General features: G+C 38.8%; 1 long non-coding RNA gene across 1 annotated transcript in view; it reads left to right on the plus strand.

Annotated features, from left to right (window-relative positions):
• LOC139362055 (uncharacterized) overlaps positions 1-16,865 on the plus strand; it is a 350,698-nt gene that overhangs the window by 284,360 nt on the left and 49,473 nt on the right. Inside the window, exon 2 of the long non-coding RNA XR_011620342.1 lies at positions 1-16,865. This exon is cut by the window's left edge and continues 21,829 nt beyond it; it is cut by the window's right edge and continues 49,473 nt beyond it. This is a non-coding gene — a long non-coding RNA (uncharacterized lncRNA).

The raw sequence follows: 16,865 nt of genomic DNA on the forward strand, positions 1-16,865 counted from the left end.
GAAGGGACAATAAACTCAGTAATTTAGGGAAGTGTTTGTGTGAATAATTCCCATTAGGAAATTGACTCAAATCAGAAAGTCACTTAAAAGGATTACAAGTTAAAATACAAATGGTTGGGGTATTGTCAGTGCATCTAGTTCACCATCCACCCAATTACTTGGATTTGTATCAATTACTCCTTTAGACTGAAAAACAATATTTGGAGCAACAAGTAAGAAAGCATAAAATATTTAAATGATCTTTACACATGAATCTTGGGGTACTGTATCATGATATTGGTTGGGCATAAACTGGTACTTACATGGATTCAGTGACAAAAAATCATTAATATCTTGACTAGTAGAAGAGAGTACTCACACAGACAAACATAAAAGGTAGCAGATGTGAAAGGTGGTGAGGAAAGGATGCATACACGCTGTTCAATACATCCCTCCGAAGGCAGTTATCCTACTCCCTAAAGTGTTCTCATAACTCACCTTCCTTTCAGAGCTGCAGCTTCTCTTTTGGTCTTGAATGTCCACGTTTTGTTTGGGCTTCCTAAGAAGTAAGTTTATTGGCTTCACAAGTGGGTCTGGCTTACCCGTCTATGGGATCTGCAGGGGTCAGACTTCTCCATAAGAACTCGAAAAGTGTAAGTTTCATAGCCCGGGTCAGGGTGGGGACCCAAAGGAAAAAAAAAAAGAAACTATATCCAACACATGCATCTGACCTTACATCACGTTTAAGAACCACCTCATTTCTCTTTAATAAAAGTGACAGGTGTCAAATAATCAGCACTTTCTCTGAATTCAAGTCGAGACCAGAATTCCACATAAGAATTTTGATATGAGCACAACATTCATGTGGAATTCTTGTTGACATACCAATCCCCAGGGTCCTACTGAATAATATGCTTCCAGTGGGAAGTCTTCAAGATCTAGATTTTAAGTACATGCTTCTATTACTGTATATAATCTAGCACCTTTAGAAAACACTAGACTAGTGAGACTCTTAACTCGCCTTAATTTCCCCCACTTCTGCCAGTTTTAACGCAAAACCAACGTCAGAAATGGTCAGACTCCTCCATGCTTTTGACCAAGCTGGGAACAACCCTGAAATCTTGTGAGCAGTCTAACATATCTCAAGAAGCTGCAGAAACCTTTAGTATAAATGGCATAAAAAATGGTTTGTCAGAAAATGTTAAAGTTACGAGGAACCTTTGAGAATAACTAGTCCCGATGCTTCACATTGCAGATGGGATTGTGCAGAGGCGTGAAATGTGCTCTCTTGGGTCATGAATTTGGCAGGGGCAGAACCAGAAGTGAGCTCTCTGGACTGCAACCCATCACTTTTCCATGTGCTTGTTTTACCCAACCCAGTATTTTGGTTCAGGGTCAATTCACTTTCCCCTTTGCTCTGAAAGGCTATTATGAGTAACCTCATAACGACCAACAACTGCTTTCTCTAAGCAGCATTTGAATGCAACACTGAATCCCGAGGAGAAAATAGTTGCACAGTGGTTTCAAGTCTTTTCTACACTCTCTCCACCCACATATATTTACATCTCTCACATTCTTAAGTGAATTACAGTCAAATGCTTCATTACAGAGACTCAGTCAGGGGGACATGCCCTGGGGAGTTTATTCACAGACAAATGTATTATTCACAAGCCTGATCGGATCATACAAAATTTGCACCGTAACCACACACCCTGAGGAAATGCCTTTCATAAACCTAAATGATTATACTTGAAAGAATGGTGTGGATGAAAAGAAAGAAAGATATATGAACTAGAAGGGGTGGAGCTATTGCCGGTTGGTGTGCAAGAACTTCTCAAAGGAACCTATTCTGAGCCCCTCCCTAATCCCTTACCTCCTCTAAGATACCATTTCCCTCTTTTTATAGAGTCCTCTTTTGACAGTTTTGAAGGGAGGATGGAATGATGAATTAAATAGCATTGGTGAATTATTTTAATGATGGTTTCTATGACAACAGAACAAATACTTTCTGCATACTTTGTGTTTTAAGCAAAGAAGCATTAGGCAAATAATTTCTCTGAATAGTGAATATGGTAAAAAAAAACACACACACACACACACACACACACACAAAACAAAGACAGCTTATAGTTATTTGGGTACCATCTAATATGAAAGAAGATGTGTACATCAGCACTCCACCTGCAGATAGAAGTTGTTCTCCTTAGAGTGAAAGTCAAAAATTTCATAGTATCGAAGTTTCCAGCATTCCTTGACTGAAAGAATTTAACCTAAAGTTGTACCTTTAAATTATTTAGATCCAGACCTCCTTGAGTTCCTCCTGAAGTAGATTGTAACCTAACCTATAACATCTGAACAGAACACTTGATTTTTTGTTTCTTCCATTTCTTACCTCTGCAGGGTTCCAATGGTCCCTGGCTCTAACTGACCAGTTTAAACTGAAAAAGCCACTGCATTAATTTTTGCGTTGAGTATTGGTCAGCAGAATGCTGTGCAATTGATACTTCTGCTACTTCCAACTCCAGCTCTGCTGAGAGAAGCCTATCTATTATTAAAAACCCTATTAGTAGTGGTAAGATTGCACTGCTTTCTCTCGCTATAGCTGCTGAGTGTTATCTAATTGGTTTTTATTACTTCGAAAACCCTGGGAGTGTGGAGCTCAAAGCACATTTGCTAACAGTTCTGTTCTTTCCTCTTGTACTCATTGGAGATGCTTTTAGATCATTTGGATTTTGTCAGCAGGAAAGAGGGAAAATATTTGAGATCATTTTGGAGAGTACTTGGAAAGGGACTACAGACCTCGAGATTAGTTTAGCTGTGACTCCTCTGGGACTCAGCTACATGAATGCACATCACATGTGTGGCTTTTCCCATTATTTTCTGAAGTGCAGAGATTTAGGCTTGCTTCCAGAATGGCGACATTATCAATTTCTCCTGTGAATGCTATTGTTCATTTTCTGTAGTCTTGATCTTATTGGCGTTTTGATAACTATAAACTGAGTTCACTATTACTATTTCTTTTATTTAAATGGAGCAACTTAACGATGAGCTCTTATGCTTATACTTACCATGTACAGAATGTATTGTCCTTGTTTTTGTGAAGCTTGTCCTATACTTCAAGGCTTTACTTATGTATATTCCATTTGATGTCTCATGTAGTTCACCATCTCTTCCTTCTTGACTTCAAAACCGGGCTTCCATGTTTACCTCCTAACTAAAATGGCTTTCTCTGAAATCATATCCAGTGCCTGTGTTCAGCTCTTATTTTTAAAAAAACTCTTTACTTAGCCTTTAACAATATGTTCTTTACTAAGTAATAATAACAAAACTTTTTGAATACTTACTATGCATCAGATGTTGTTCTAACACTTACAATGTATAGTTAAGTCACTGAAGTATTTAACTACCTTACTGATTTTTCATAGTATCCCATCAGGTGAAGAGTACTGTACTCTCCAATGTATAGATAAGGACATTGAGACAAAAAGACGTAAACTCACTTGTCCTAAACTTCCCACTTACTGGGGGTGCTGAGGCTCCATTCTGGAGGGTTTCAGAGGTCCACGATTCTCTGCTTCCAGCGACACTCTGTGCTGCTGCTCAGAATTCCCTCTGAGTTGTCATCAGTGATGTCCTTGCCTCCCACCTCTCAGACCAGATTCAACTGAACAAACATCAATTGAGTGCCTGATAGGGGCCAGGACATGATCTCCTTCCTGGTCTCTTCTTGTCCCCATGCTCATTAATTGTATTCAGAGGAGACAGATGAAAGTAAAAATTATGCAGTGGCTTTTAAGGTCTTAGGAGCTTTTTCTGGATGGGAAGAAGAGCTGTGATGGAAGTACTAAGGAGCAGCACTGTCTCCTAATCATTAATAATTTCATATGATCCTCTCAATGCACCAGTCTCATCACCATCACCATCAATTTTTCAATTATTTCCTTTTCTTTGACCTCCAAATCTAATCAGTTACTAAATGTTACTAATCTCCCCCTTTAAAATTCATCTCCCCAGCCATAACTCTACCCTAGGTTCTAATCACTTCACTTCAGAGTTGTAGTGTTGGCATCTAGCACACTTTCTGTCCATTCCAAACCAGTTAGCCATGATCATAAGCCCTGGCCCCCAAAGCACTTCCAATCATCTTCTGTTATCCAGGTCAGATACTAACTCCTCTCTGAAGTCCTCCCAATCACTTCACAGACTGTTACCCCTCATTCTGCCCCTTTTGGGACCAGTGAAATAGTATTATTCACATGTTTGTCACCTCACTGCAGTTTAAATTTCTTGTGGCCCGGCCTGTTTGTTACTCTTCTTTGTGTAGATTACATTCAGCAGTATGTCTGGGACACAGTAACCACTTCTATTCATTCTTAGATATACAAGTGAATGTGGAAACAAATGAATAGATGAATAAATAAATGAAAGAAAAACAATACTGACTTGGCAGGAACTTTCACTTGCCTACTTTACCAAGTTCAACTTTCTCAGCATGGTCACAAAAGCCCACTGATCTATCCTTCCTCCACTGAGTTTGTCTCTAATACCTGTTGGCTTGGCCCTGGTTTGCCTAATGGAATACAGATCTCTTCACATAGAATTGTTTTTCCTTTCTATATTGACAGTTCAAGGCATTCTCTTCTATTGGAATATCCTTTCATACACTTCATCATTTTCTTTCTGTACAAAGTCTGCTCCAATTATCTCCAATTCTGCCTCTTACCATTCCCTTATTCACATATGATCCCAATAGACTGATGAAGATCTATTGGTTTCGTGAGAGTTTTTTAAAGCCAGGGTTTCCACCAAAGTGTTGGTGTGATGTCATTTAGCATATTTGGCATCAGATGTCCAATGACCAGGATTTCAGTTTCAACTCTAATATGTGACCTATGAGTCTCAGTGTATTCATTTGATACATGGAAATTAAAATGACTAGCTACTTAATGCAATTTTTGTAATAATTAAAGGACCCTCTCTATATAAAAGATGCATTAGCCAAATACCTTGAAAATAATTTTGTCCACTATAAAGTATTACATAAATTTTCTTTTAATTATTGTAACTACTTTCTTAAGACCCAAGAGCAAAAGGCAAACAAATAAATAAATGTTCCTTACATCATCATTGTATTAATTAACTCTATAGTTCTCATGTCTCCAAAGACTTTGTTTTACATATCTCAACTAAATTAACCTTTACAACAAATAGCCCTTACTTTATTAACAAAAATATTGTCTATGGATACACTTTATTAGCTCTAAACCTTACAACAATCCTGAATGGCCAAAACCATCATCCTCCATTAACAGATGAATAAACTGAGGCTCAAACAAGGCAACTAACTTTTGCATGGTGACAGGACTAGCAAATTTGGAGTCAGGATATTAATTCAAGGTTATCTCCTGTAGCAGTCCACATCCTGTTCATGGTACCAGGATGCTTCTGTGACTGTATTAACATTATATTTTGGTGTTTCTTTATAGAAACACAAAAATTCTATAAAGAAACACCTGAGGATGGGTAATTTATAAAGAGGTTTAATTGGCTCAAAGTTCTTCAAGCTGCACAAACATGGCATCAACATCTGCTTAGCTTCTGGTGAGAACCTCGAGAAGCTTACATCATGGCAGAGATGAAGTGGAAGAACACGCGTCACATGGTGACAGCAGGAGCAAGAGAGAGGTCTCAGACTTTTAAACAACAAAATCTTGCATGATAACTGAACAAGAATTCACTTATTTCCAAGGGAATGGTGCTAAACCATTCATGAGGGACCTGCTCCCCTAATCTAATCACCTCCCACCAGGCCCTACCTCCAATATTGGGAATCACATTTCAATATGAGATTTGGAGGGGACAGACGTCCAAACTGTATCAGTGAGAGAGGATTATTACTCATTTTACTGATAATCCCATTTTAGAATAAATGTGGCGTCCCTGTAGGTGGCTCATATGATCCGAAAGGAGACAAAAGAATCACATGCCAATCTGGGTGTCTCACGTGGAGCATTGTCCTGTTGGGGTCAGCAGGCTGGCTTCTTGCCATCCAGGAATGATGCCTTTTATAATGAGGAAGTTCGAGAGATAATTATGGAAATTAATTCCTGAACTGCTGTGGCCTGTGAACTCTACCAAGCAGAACTTTAAATATCAAGGTCAGTGCTGCAATGCAGATCAGAAATGAGAACACCTCACTTTAGCAGTCATGGGAAGTAAACGGAACTGTTTTTATACAATCCCACATCGTCTTATTTAACGTGTGTGTGTGATTGCATTCATCTTAGCATTCCTGTCACCTGATGCATACAGATGGCCCATTAACCAATTAACTTATTGGACTAAATAGACTGAATCAAACTAGATGACATCAACTTGCTCTACAAGGATAGAACTAAATTAAGTGTGTTTTAAATGCCAGTGAGAATGATTGGATGATAAAAGAAAGAAGAGATGCAAAGAGAAAACAGAATTCAATCCCTAATCTAACTCATTTCTTCCCATTCCCAGAAAATGCCTAATCTATTTTAGATTAGAAAATACCCAAGCTTGCAAAAGCTCGTCAGCCCCATATCACATGTTATACGAAGTCAATGTTGAGCTCACAACATGAAGAAATTCAAGCTCAGTGCTGAGAAATGCATTTTCTAGGTTTTTAAATATTTTTTGGCCACAATCTGATTTATTTTCAACCAATCCAGATTCTTTCCAGCCCTGTGGTTCAGCTCATATGAAGAGCAATAAGCATATTCCAAATACGGATTCTGAGAAGTCACTTCAGAAACATTCTTCCTGGAATTCAGTGTCATTCAGAAGGAAGTGTCCACAAACTATATCCATATAACACTAAAAAAGGAAGAAGAAAGAGCCACGTACTTCTATTTTCTAATACTGCCAAGGTGCACACCTCCTATAATTTTCAGAGACCCACACTATAATTCACTCTCTGTCCTATGATCTGCCTCTTTTCTCTCTCTCATTAGATTTAATTCAGTAATCACACCCTGCAAGCCATTCAAGCAGAAATACCCTTGCTGATTGCAACTTTCACCAGCCAGTCCATGAATATTGCTGTAATGTGTATATATGTATGTGTATGTGTGTGTCTGCCTGCGAGTGAAAGAGAAACTATTGCCTTCATCCGCAGCTGCCTCCTCTCTCTGTCTTTAGTTTGCTCTCTCTACCTATTCCCTTTTCCCATTTTGTATAAATGGGAGATGTAATTCTATTCCTCCAGAGTGGCACTCCCAGTAGATGAATCCTCCTTCTTCACTAGTCATCACTTAGTATGAAATTTTGTTTTCTCTTTTCACTTTCTTCTGTAGTTTTCATTACTTGTCCCTGAGCTAAACATAAACCATCATCCCTTGAATGTTTTGGTGACCCTGTTGTGCTTTTCAACTGCGATTTCACCCTAAGCCTTTTCCCCTTGCATTTTAATGTCTGTATATGTTTGCTTTTTGTCCACATTGCTTTCTGAATTTTTCACTTCTTCCTCAATTTGTTTTGTGTATGTCATTATTGCTTGATTATACCCAAGTGATCTTGTGAACATGGTTTCTTTTTGCTTCTCTTACCTCATGTGTGGCATGTATTTATCAGTTCCCATTTCCTCTGGGGGAGGCATGAGGAGTAGCAGTTGCTGAATGGCATGAGCATTTTAGTTTAGAAGATGTATCTGTATCTCTTCACTGCCTTGTTTTATATCTTTATGCATGAGCAGCATTACTCAAACTGAACTAAAGCTTACCAGTCTAAAGCTGCACAATGCACATCTCATTAAAAGAAATGGTTTGGGTTCCCAAATGAATATGCAGAATTGATTTGTATGGTGGAGAAGTTAAAGGATCTAAAGAGGCTAAGACTTTGTATTTTTAATAATTTTCCTTTATGCAAGAGCTTAAAGAATTGTTGATTTACATTATAAAGGATAAAATAGAAGCCATAGTATTTTGTGCCATCATATTGAGCAATGAGACGAAAGATTCTAAATTTATGTTGTGAGGGAAGAGCAAAACAAGCCACAAATCTCAAAGGTTGTGCCAACGTCATGTGTGGCAAGGGCAGTGCCACTCATTTGACGTCCTTTTAGTTTGTACTTCATGATCTGGCTCTTGCGTGTAGCCTCCAGCTCTGGTCATATCATTCCCTGTTTTCCCTTTCCAATATTCAATTAATGTGTTCTCTTTCTGTAGTTAGAACTGATAACAAAACATGGTGAGAGAAAAGACACAGAAATGGGAGAGGAGAAAATGTACAGAACACAATGTTCTGGGATGTCTAGTTGCACCTGTACTTTTAGTAAGTTTCACTTATTTGCACAAATTTGGGTTGGCATATACTTTTATCTTGCATTGATTTATATATATGTATATGTACTACATATCATGTATGTATATTTTATATATATTAGTAAGTGAGGGATAAGCAATAGGAGAGATAAGGATAAGTATATGACAATAAACACAGATCACGTCTCCTTCATTCATTTATTTTAAATTGACAGATATAATTTATGTTTTTATTGTTTACAACATAATGTTTTAAAATGTATATTTGAAATATCTATATACATTGTGAAATGGCTAAATTTAGCTAGTTCACATGGTTGTTAATTTACATAGTCATCATTTTTGTGACTTCTGCTTAATATCCTCTGTTTTAGTATTTTTCAAGACTCTATCACAATGCTGTGCAATATATCTCTAGATGAATCATTTCTTCTTAATGAGATAAATTAATTACATGGACACAAAATCTGTACCATCAAATATCCCTCAAAAATATTGAGATGAAAAGCATACTTTTGTCACTTCTTTATTACTTTTTAGGAAATAGAACCTAAGGAAACAAGAGTGAGGGAAAGGGAAGCTAATATTTTTGAAGCATCTACTACGTATTCAAATACAGAGTTGGCTGCACTGATATAGAATAGTTAATTTAATCCTCTCAATAGCTCTAAAAATAAGTGGTGCTAGCCCTGCTTTTATAGCTACTGAAATTGGGACTCATATAAATTAAGTCCTTTAACCTGTAAAGGTCCATCACACTAGTAAATGAGAAAAGCAGATTTGATCTCAGATGAATTGACTTTGAAAATATATCTTTTTTTCTCTAATTGAAGAAACTTTTTTTTCTATCTATGAATAAGTGCCTTCTCTATTGATCATCTTATACTATCTGTGAGTAAGAATGATATGATATATGATGTGTAATCCTTTGTTTTCTCAGCCTAGGAAATTAATGTAAAATTCTGCTTGTCCAAAACACTGTTTACAGAAGTATAGAGATTTCTTAGCTGAGCCGTTTTCTGATTGTGGATCCTACCTGATTATCTGAGGTTGATTAATTCCGCACTCGAGCAGGGAAGAGGAGCCCTGTGCTTGGTCTCATATTAATACTACTCTGTCTGATCCTTCCATAGACTCATCACTCCTCATAGATGAAGCCAATGTCTTAAAGGGGCTGTCACCTGGCACTTACCATCCTTTTTCTAGACTATTACTGTGCATCCCAGAATTCCCTGCCCTAGAAAGTCCCAGACTCATTTTTCCTAGGTCTGCATTGGCCCCTTCTTGCCTGTACTCACAAAGACTGGCCAAGAAAAGCTTGCAGGGGCTGTCACAGACTGCACAAGAGAGCAAGGGGCCTCACAAACGTTTGCAACTTAGAACTGAGGCTGGGACAGATTGAGGAGAGAAATCTATGGGCACGGACCAGTGGTCAGAGGCAACTCTTTCATTTCTACCTTCTTCACACACAGAACTTCAAGGAGTTGAAGATTCTAAATTGATACTCAGTCTTCTAGGAGGATGGAATTATATTATTTTAATAAATGGTATATAAGTTCCCCTTGTAATGTTGCCCTGGGACTCACATATATGTATTTTAAAAAGGCCTGAATAGCATACTACTTTGATTATATTTTACAAAGGAGAAATGATGTTACCCGGGTGCTTTCAACTTTTATTATAACTTTAAATAATGTATTATGATGCTTGTTTCTTCAGCTCTTGTTTATTATAATTGTTTATCAAAATTTTAAACCATGTATTATAATACTTGTCCCTTCCAACCTTGCAGAACAGGAAAGCACAAGTAGTTTTTTTCTGGTTCTGACCTCCTGGAAGCAGGATCCCCTGAACATCGGCATCCCCACATACACATGCCCCCCATTGACAGGCATAGCAGGTAGCTCAGCTCCTCCTCGTGGATTCCATAACCACATGATTGCTTAGGATTGGGCATCTTAGCTTCTTCTTTAGTTGATGACCTTTTAAAATGGTAAAAATTAAATAAAATAAATGCAAAATGGTAAATACAATGCTTGGCATAAGAACATGTTGTCTCAAAGTATAATAGATACCCAATAAACAATAACTCTACCCCGTCCCCTCCCTTCTGCCAAACCAACACTTTTACATTAGCTAGGAAACACGAGTATTCCATACTGGGGTTAGTTGATGTTTTTCTCCCAATCTCTCTTCAAGTTGCTCTCACTCAGGCATTTACCACTCTCTACCGTGTAATCAACAGAAGATGCTAATGAGGCGTTAGATGCCTTTTTTCAGGTCCCGCACCAATCACCCTAAACACCCAGCTCCACTCAGGAGCTCTGTTCCATCCTGCCTTTTCTGGTCTTCATCCTTTGTTTCACTGTTTATTTCCCATCCCCAACCCCCATGCACTCACTTTCCCTGAAGTGCGGTCACTTCATCTCTGTCAGGGAGCTTTTAGTCGGATGAATGTAAAACATTTAATCAAGAGACCTGTCCTGAGTTGGTACAAAATGTCACAGCCCATTTGCTTAAAAAAATAAAAATAAAGTCATCTGCTCTGTTTATCTCTAGCTTTCCGCAGACAATGGCAGTTGCTGATTTTAATCTATTGCAATGGAGTGTGGCTTAGCCTAAAACCCCCTGCTTTTCTCACATGTGAATGCAGAACTGAATCCTGAGACAGCAGCTTTGCCCATTGCTTGAACTAAAGGTGCAGGAGCTTATCTTCCCATAGAGAATTTTCCATTTCTCATTCTCTGCTTCTCATGCTCTTAGCATATAGAGGGAAACTTAGATTTGGAATTGTGACTCTTCTTTTATTCTGCATTAAATCAGCATGCAGAGTCTGATACATATACTTGGGTACATTTCAGATTTAAATATGCAATACCTTTGTGGAGGGCAAAATGGAAAGAAAAGTAGGCCCTGTGGTTCTGCCTGTGTTTTGAGACTAAGATGGAAGGAAGGAGAGTATATTCTGAGACAAGTATTCTGAAAATACTATTAGTAGGGGCATTTCTCTGTTGATTTCTTAAGCATTCTCTTCATTAACAACAGTTTTAGTATTGGGATAGCTTAATGAGGTGTTAATGAGAAAAAAAGAACTGAGTCCTCTGTTTAGTCCCTCATACTGCATTGTTTACAAGGGGTCAAAAGTTCTTTGCATATTTCCACATGAGCAAAATAATTGCAGTACTTTCTAATCCCATTTCAACTATCACCCTGCCAACCTGTTTTCAGCCTACACACACACACACACACACACACACACACACACACACACACACACATATACACACAATTTAACTTGGTACAGAGTGGACTAGAAGTGGATTACATAAAATAGAAGGAAGCCGATCCCCTCATCTCTATTCATTTCTCCTAGCATTAACTGCTGACTTATTGACAATGTATTTGTGCTCAGCTGGAGTCAGTCACATATTTCATTCAGAACCGACAGGTTACAATCTACCTATTGGCATCCTGCTGGTATCACATGTGACACACTTATGATAGCTGCTGCAAGCTGGACATGTTCAAGATGTGCATCTTTGGAAAGGCATTTACCAAAGACTGTTAAACAACTTTACACTTATGAAACAGGGCTTGCCTTAAGTCCAGAAGAAAGAAGTTTGAGTGATGTCAGCAGCACTGACAGCACCTTTGGACACGAAGAACAAGGCAGTAACAAAAAATAAGCACACGACCCACCAAATAAAACTCATTTATTTTATCAAAAAGATACTATTAGTACTTTATACAATAAAAAATTTTAATATTAATATGACTTAAAGATATGTTAATTCAAGCCAATCATTCGAATTTGTTTCCTGGGTAAGTAAATCAAATTAAATAAGTTTGTATTGAGTGTCTACTATGTTTTGTTGGGAACTTATTTTGTACTTGGATCTGTGTGATATGCTACCAAATATACTAGGGTAACATTTTAGGTAAGCTAGGACTTTTTTCTACAAAAACAAAACTATGGTAATGCCTTGGTTTGGCATGATTATGGTTTATGAAACACTTTCAGTTCCATTGTTTCAAGATAACTGTGCTAAGGGGCCACCCAAATACTTCAGTGACTCAGAGGGAGCAATCCCATCCAGTGTGGAAGCATAGAGACTGTTAGGAAGAAGTTGGCAGTCAAGCTTGGCCCACCTTTAAGAAAGTCAATGGAGGATGAAAATCAGTTCCTCTGGCGGACTTGGAAGCTGTGTTTTATAGGTCAGTAATAATAGAAAAGCCACCTAGATTAAGAAAATTCTGGGACATTTTCTGAAAGGCGTCTCTAGTTTTATTTTAGCTGGAATTTTGATCATGTTGCTTTCAATGCTATGTCATGTAGGGTCTTAAGTGTCAGGTAAAGTAATTAGGATGTAATTGAAAGTAGTGAGTGGCTAATGATGGTTTTTAAGCATAGAATAATAAGATGATAGCTGTATTCTAAGAAGATTAATCTGTCAGCAGTGTGTAAGAAGACCATGTATTTCAGGGACAGGGCAACATGTGTCTCAATTATAGTGATAATAGTGTGGAAAGAATTCTGTTTTACAGATCGGTTCTACAGGCTGTCCTGTCACACCGAATGTGACAATATAGGGAAAGGAAAGCATCCAACAAGAATAGGAGCTGTACAGGTTAGAATTGAGGACTGAAATAACAAGGGCAAATCCTTGAACAGCAAGAGACATTCAGAGAAGAACGTGTGGAGAGGAAGGAGTAAATAGCTTGAGGTGTTTGAGGAATGAATGTTGCACCCAGGTAAATTTTACAAAAGGCATTCAGAATCATGGATGGAGGTGGTCTACAGTTGGTACGGAGATAAAGACTTCATGCCTATATTCAAAGATACAATATTTAAAATGGAGAATTGATGAAATCACTAAGGAAAAGACTATATACAGTAAAAAGCAGGGGTATATGACATACATTAAGGGGCACATATATTTGGGAAGTAAAGAAACTTTTTTTGGTGAAACAATCACAGGGAAGGAGATTATCAAGAGAAAAAAGTCACTTCAAAGATAAAGCAAGTAACACATACTAAAGAGAGAAAGAATGGGAACCCTCCCCCCACAAGTAATTGGACTAGATTTTAAGGGGCTTTTTGGAGACTTTCAAGTCTACAGCTTTAGAACAAGTGGAGAATTCAGTCATGTAAATGATGAGTAATGAACAATGGAAGAAAGTAGAGGAAGTGTTTGTAGAATATGGATTTAAGAGTCCCTAGATAAGGGAATGGAGAAAGGAGTAATTTTATGAGGTTGAGCCAACAGGAGCTGTGTGTGTGTGTGTGTGTGTGTGTGTGTGTGTGTGTGTGTATTGTTTTGTTGCTTGTTTTATCTGTTTTGAAATTGGGGTGGGGGAGAGATGGAGAGAGAGAGAAGCTTTGATGGATCAAGATTCCTTAGGAGGCCAGGCGCGGTGGCTCACGCCTGTAATCCCAGCACTTTGGGAGGCCAAGGTGGGTGGATCACGAGGTCAGGAGATCGAGACCATCCTGGCTAACATGGCGAAACCCTGTCTCTACTAAAAACACACACACAAAAAAAATTAGCTGGGCATGGTGGTGCGTGCCTGTAATCCCAGCTACTCAGGAGGCTAAGGCAGGAGAATCACTTGAACCCGGGAGGAGGAGGTTCCGCCTTCCGGAACTGCACTCCAGCCTGGGCGACAGAGAGAGACTCTGTCTCAAAATAATAATAATAAAAATAAATAAATAAATAAATAAATAAATAAATAAGGATTCGTTAGGAAACCAACGGTTACATTTAATATTCTCAGGGAGGATATTTATTAAATCTGAAAAGAAAATGGGAAAGGCTGGGCGCGGTGGCTCAAGCCTGTAATCCCAGCACTTTGGGAGGCCGAGACGGGCGGATCACGAGGTCAGGAAATCGAGACCATCCTGGCTAACCCGGTGAAACCCCGTCTCTACTAAAAAATACAAAAAAATTAGCCGGACGAGGTGGCTGGCGCCTGTAGTCCCAGCTACTTGGGAGGCTGAGGCAGGAGAATGGCGTGAACCCAAGAGGCGGAGCTTGCAGTGAGCTGAGATCCGGCCACCGCACTCCAGCCTGGGCCACAGAGTGAGACTCCGTCTCAAAAAAAAGAAAAAAAAAAGAAAATGGGTTTTTATTTTTCATTTGTCAGTAAAGAGAGGTAGATTATTGTAGATTGAAGAGGAATGTAGAGGTGGAAAGCAAATTTACTGTTTTTTTTTTTTTTTTTCTTCAAAAGAGCTTTTTATCTAGGAAAAGACCACGAATACCATAGGTCGCTACAGAGAAAGGGATAGCAGGGAAGAAAAATAGAAAAAGAGAAGACTAGAGCCCTATGCATATCTTTCCTATTCTTTGATTTTGCCTAGAGTCTTAAATGCTCAACATTTTGTCAGACCTAGTGTTCTTAATTCAGCCAGGGAGATCAACGGGCTATATCACTGCCGACAATCAACATAGCAGGATTGTCCCTGCCCACTTCAGTGGCCATAGCCTCAGACGCACAGAGGCACCTTCCCCTCACTCCAACCTTAAAAAATATCGTTACTAGTAAAATTAAACACACTTTAGTGCTTTGTTTTAAAATGGAATACACTTATCCACTGTATACAAATAAAAATACGTAAATGTTTATTTAGAAGGGGAAAAGCGAGAGAAAAAGATGAGAGTGACTTAGCGGGAGGATCTAAAGCAGAAGGGAGGTAAAATGGAGACAATTCCTTCAATCTTCAGGGAAATAATCTTTTTTTGGCAGAGAGGCCAATGTTTTACTGCTATTGAGTTTTAAGCTAATTGGAATAGGAATATTCTCTATTTCTGCCTTAAGTAAAAATAAAAATTGTTGATGGCAGGAATGTCTATGTCTTAATGTAGGAATTTTAGTTGCAAATGTACACCATCAAAGTAAAGCTAGTTTTGACATTTCTGAGGAAAGCTGATGTATTAGTCAGGATTCACGGGAGGAACAGAACCAAAAGAAATATATAGGTTTATAAGAAGGGATGTGTTATGGGAATTGGCTCACACAATTCTGGAGGCTGAGAAATCCCACGATATGCCGTCTGCAAACTGGAGAACCAGGGAAGCCAGGATGTGATTCAGTCTGAGTAGGAAGCCCTAAGAACCAGAGGAGCCTGAGGTGTAGCTTTCAGTCTGAGGCCGAAGGCCTGAGAACCAGGAGGGCAGCTAGTGTGGTTATGCCCAGACCGTTTATTCCCCAAAGAAGACCACCAGAGTCCAGAGTCAAAGCTAAGCAGCAAGGATCTTTATTACAGGTTCGAACCTGGAACTCTCCCTCGCTCGTGAAACGAGACGGGCAGGAGAGCTCCCCCACTGAGCTCCGAGCAGTGTTATATAGTCTAAGAAAAGTGGGCATAGAGTTATTATACAAATCAGATATATGATTGGCTAGTGTTTGAACAAGGCGATTTGGCTAACTATGATTGGTTCCCGCCATTTCTGATATTTTGGTTCAAACTTTGAGGCGGGAGAGCAGGTTTATGGCAGCAAGAGTTTATCTTACTTAAACACGTCTTGTGACCTTGCCTCAGAACTTACAAAATCTCTGGTATGTGCAAAACAAAATCTCTGGTACGTGCAGAAAACCAGGTACTCACAGAACTTACGAAATCTCTGGTATGTGCAAAGATTAGAGAGCAGAACAAGGGTGTATCGGGTGGGGGGCGGGTACACATCTATCTTTGTGTCCTTTCAGTGTAAGTCTCAGAGTTCAGAGGACTGAGAACTTGGAATTCCGATGTCTTAGGGAAGGAGAAAGTAGTCCCAGATCCAGCAAAGAGAGCAAATTTTCCCTTCCTCGGGCTTTTTGTTCTGTCCAGGCCCTCAAGGGACTGGATCTGAATGATGCCTACCCATCTGAGGGCAGGTCTTCCTTATTCAGCCTGCTGATTCAAATGGTAATCTCTTCTGGAAATACCCTCAAAGACACACCCAGAAATAATCATTTACCAGCTATTTGGGAATCTCTTTGTCCAGTCAGGTCAACGCAAAATTAACCTTCACAGCTGTAGAGGGCAATATTGACTTATTATAGCCAGAATGGTCTCAGGACTTCCTGAGTGTGTGACTAACCCTGGCAGTTAATGCAAGAACTGCCCCTCATACATGTTATTTACCTTAACAGCACCTCATCCAGGCCTGTCCAAGTAGCCTTTCTCTGAATACTTGTTTCAAAGGCAGCCTTCTCAAAGATGCAGAAATGCCATTTAATCTCCAGGTTTTCTAAATATCTAAAAAATATTTAGAAAAATAACTTGGCCAAATTTAAGTTGGGATATCACTTAAAGAATTAAGTTTACATTTTGATTAACCAAAATAACTAGAATCTTACTATCATTCTTTCTCTATTGTTTTATCTTAACGTTCATAAAGAAGAAATTACTTGAACAAGCAATTTATTCATTTTTTGGGCTTCCATATAAGTTATTATTATTATTACTAATTTTTTTTGAGATGGAGTCTCACTCTGTCGCCCAGGCTAGAGTGCAGTGGCACGATCTCGGCTCACTGCAAGCTCTGCCTCCCAGGTTCACGCCATTCTCCTGCCTCAGCTGGAGATTCGAAGAGACAGAATTCAGTTAAC

This window comes from Macaca nemestrina, chromosome 2 (assembly GCF_043159975.1).
Source record: "Macaca nemestrina isolate mMacNem1 chromosome 2, mMacNem.hap1, whole genome shotgun sequence".
Lineage (NCBI taxonomy): Eukaryota > Metazoa > Chordata > Mammalia > Primates > Cercopithecidae > Macaca > Macaca nemestrina.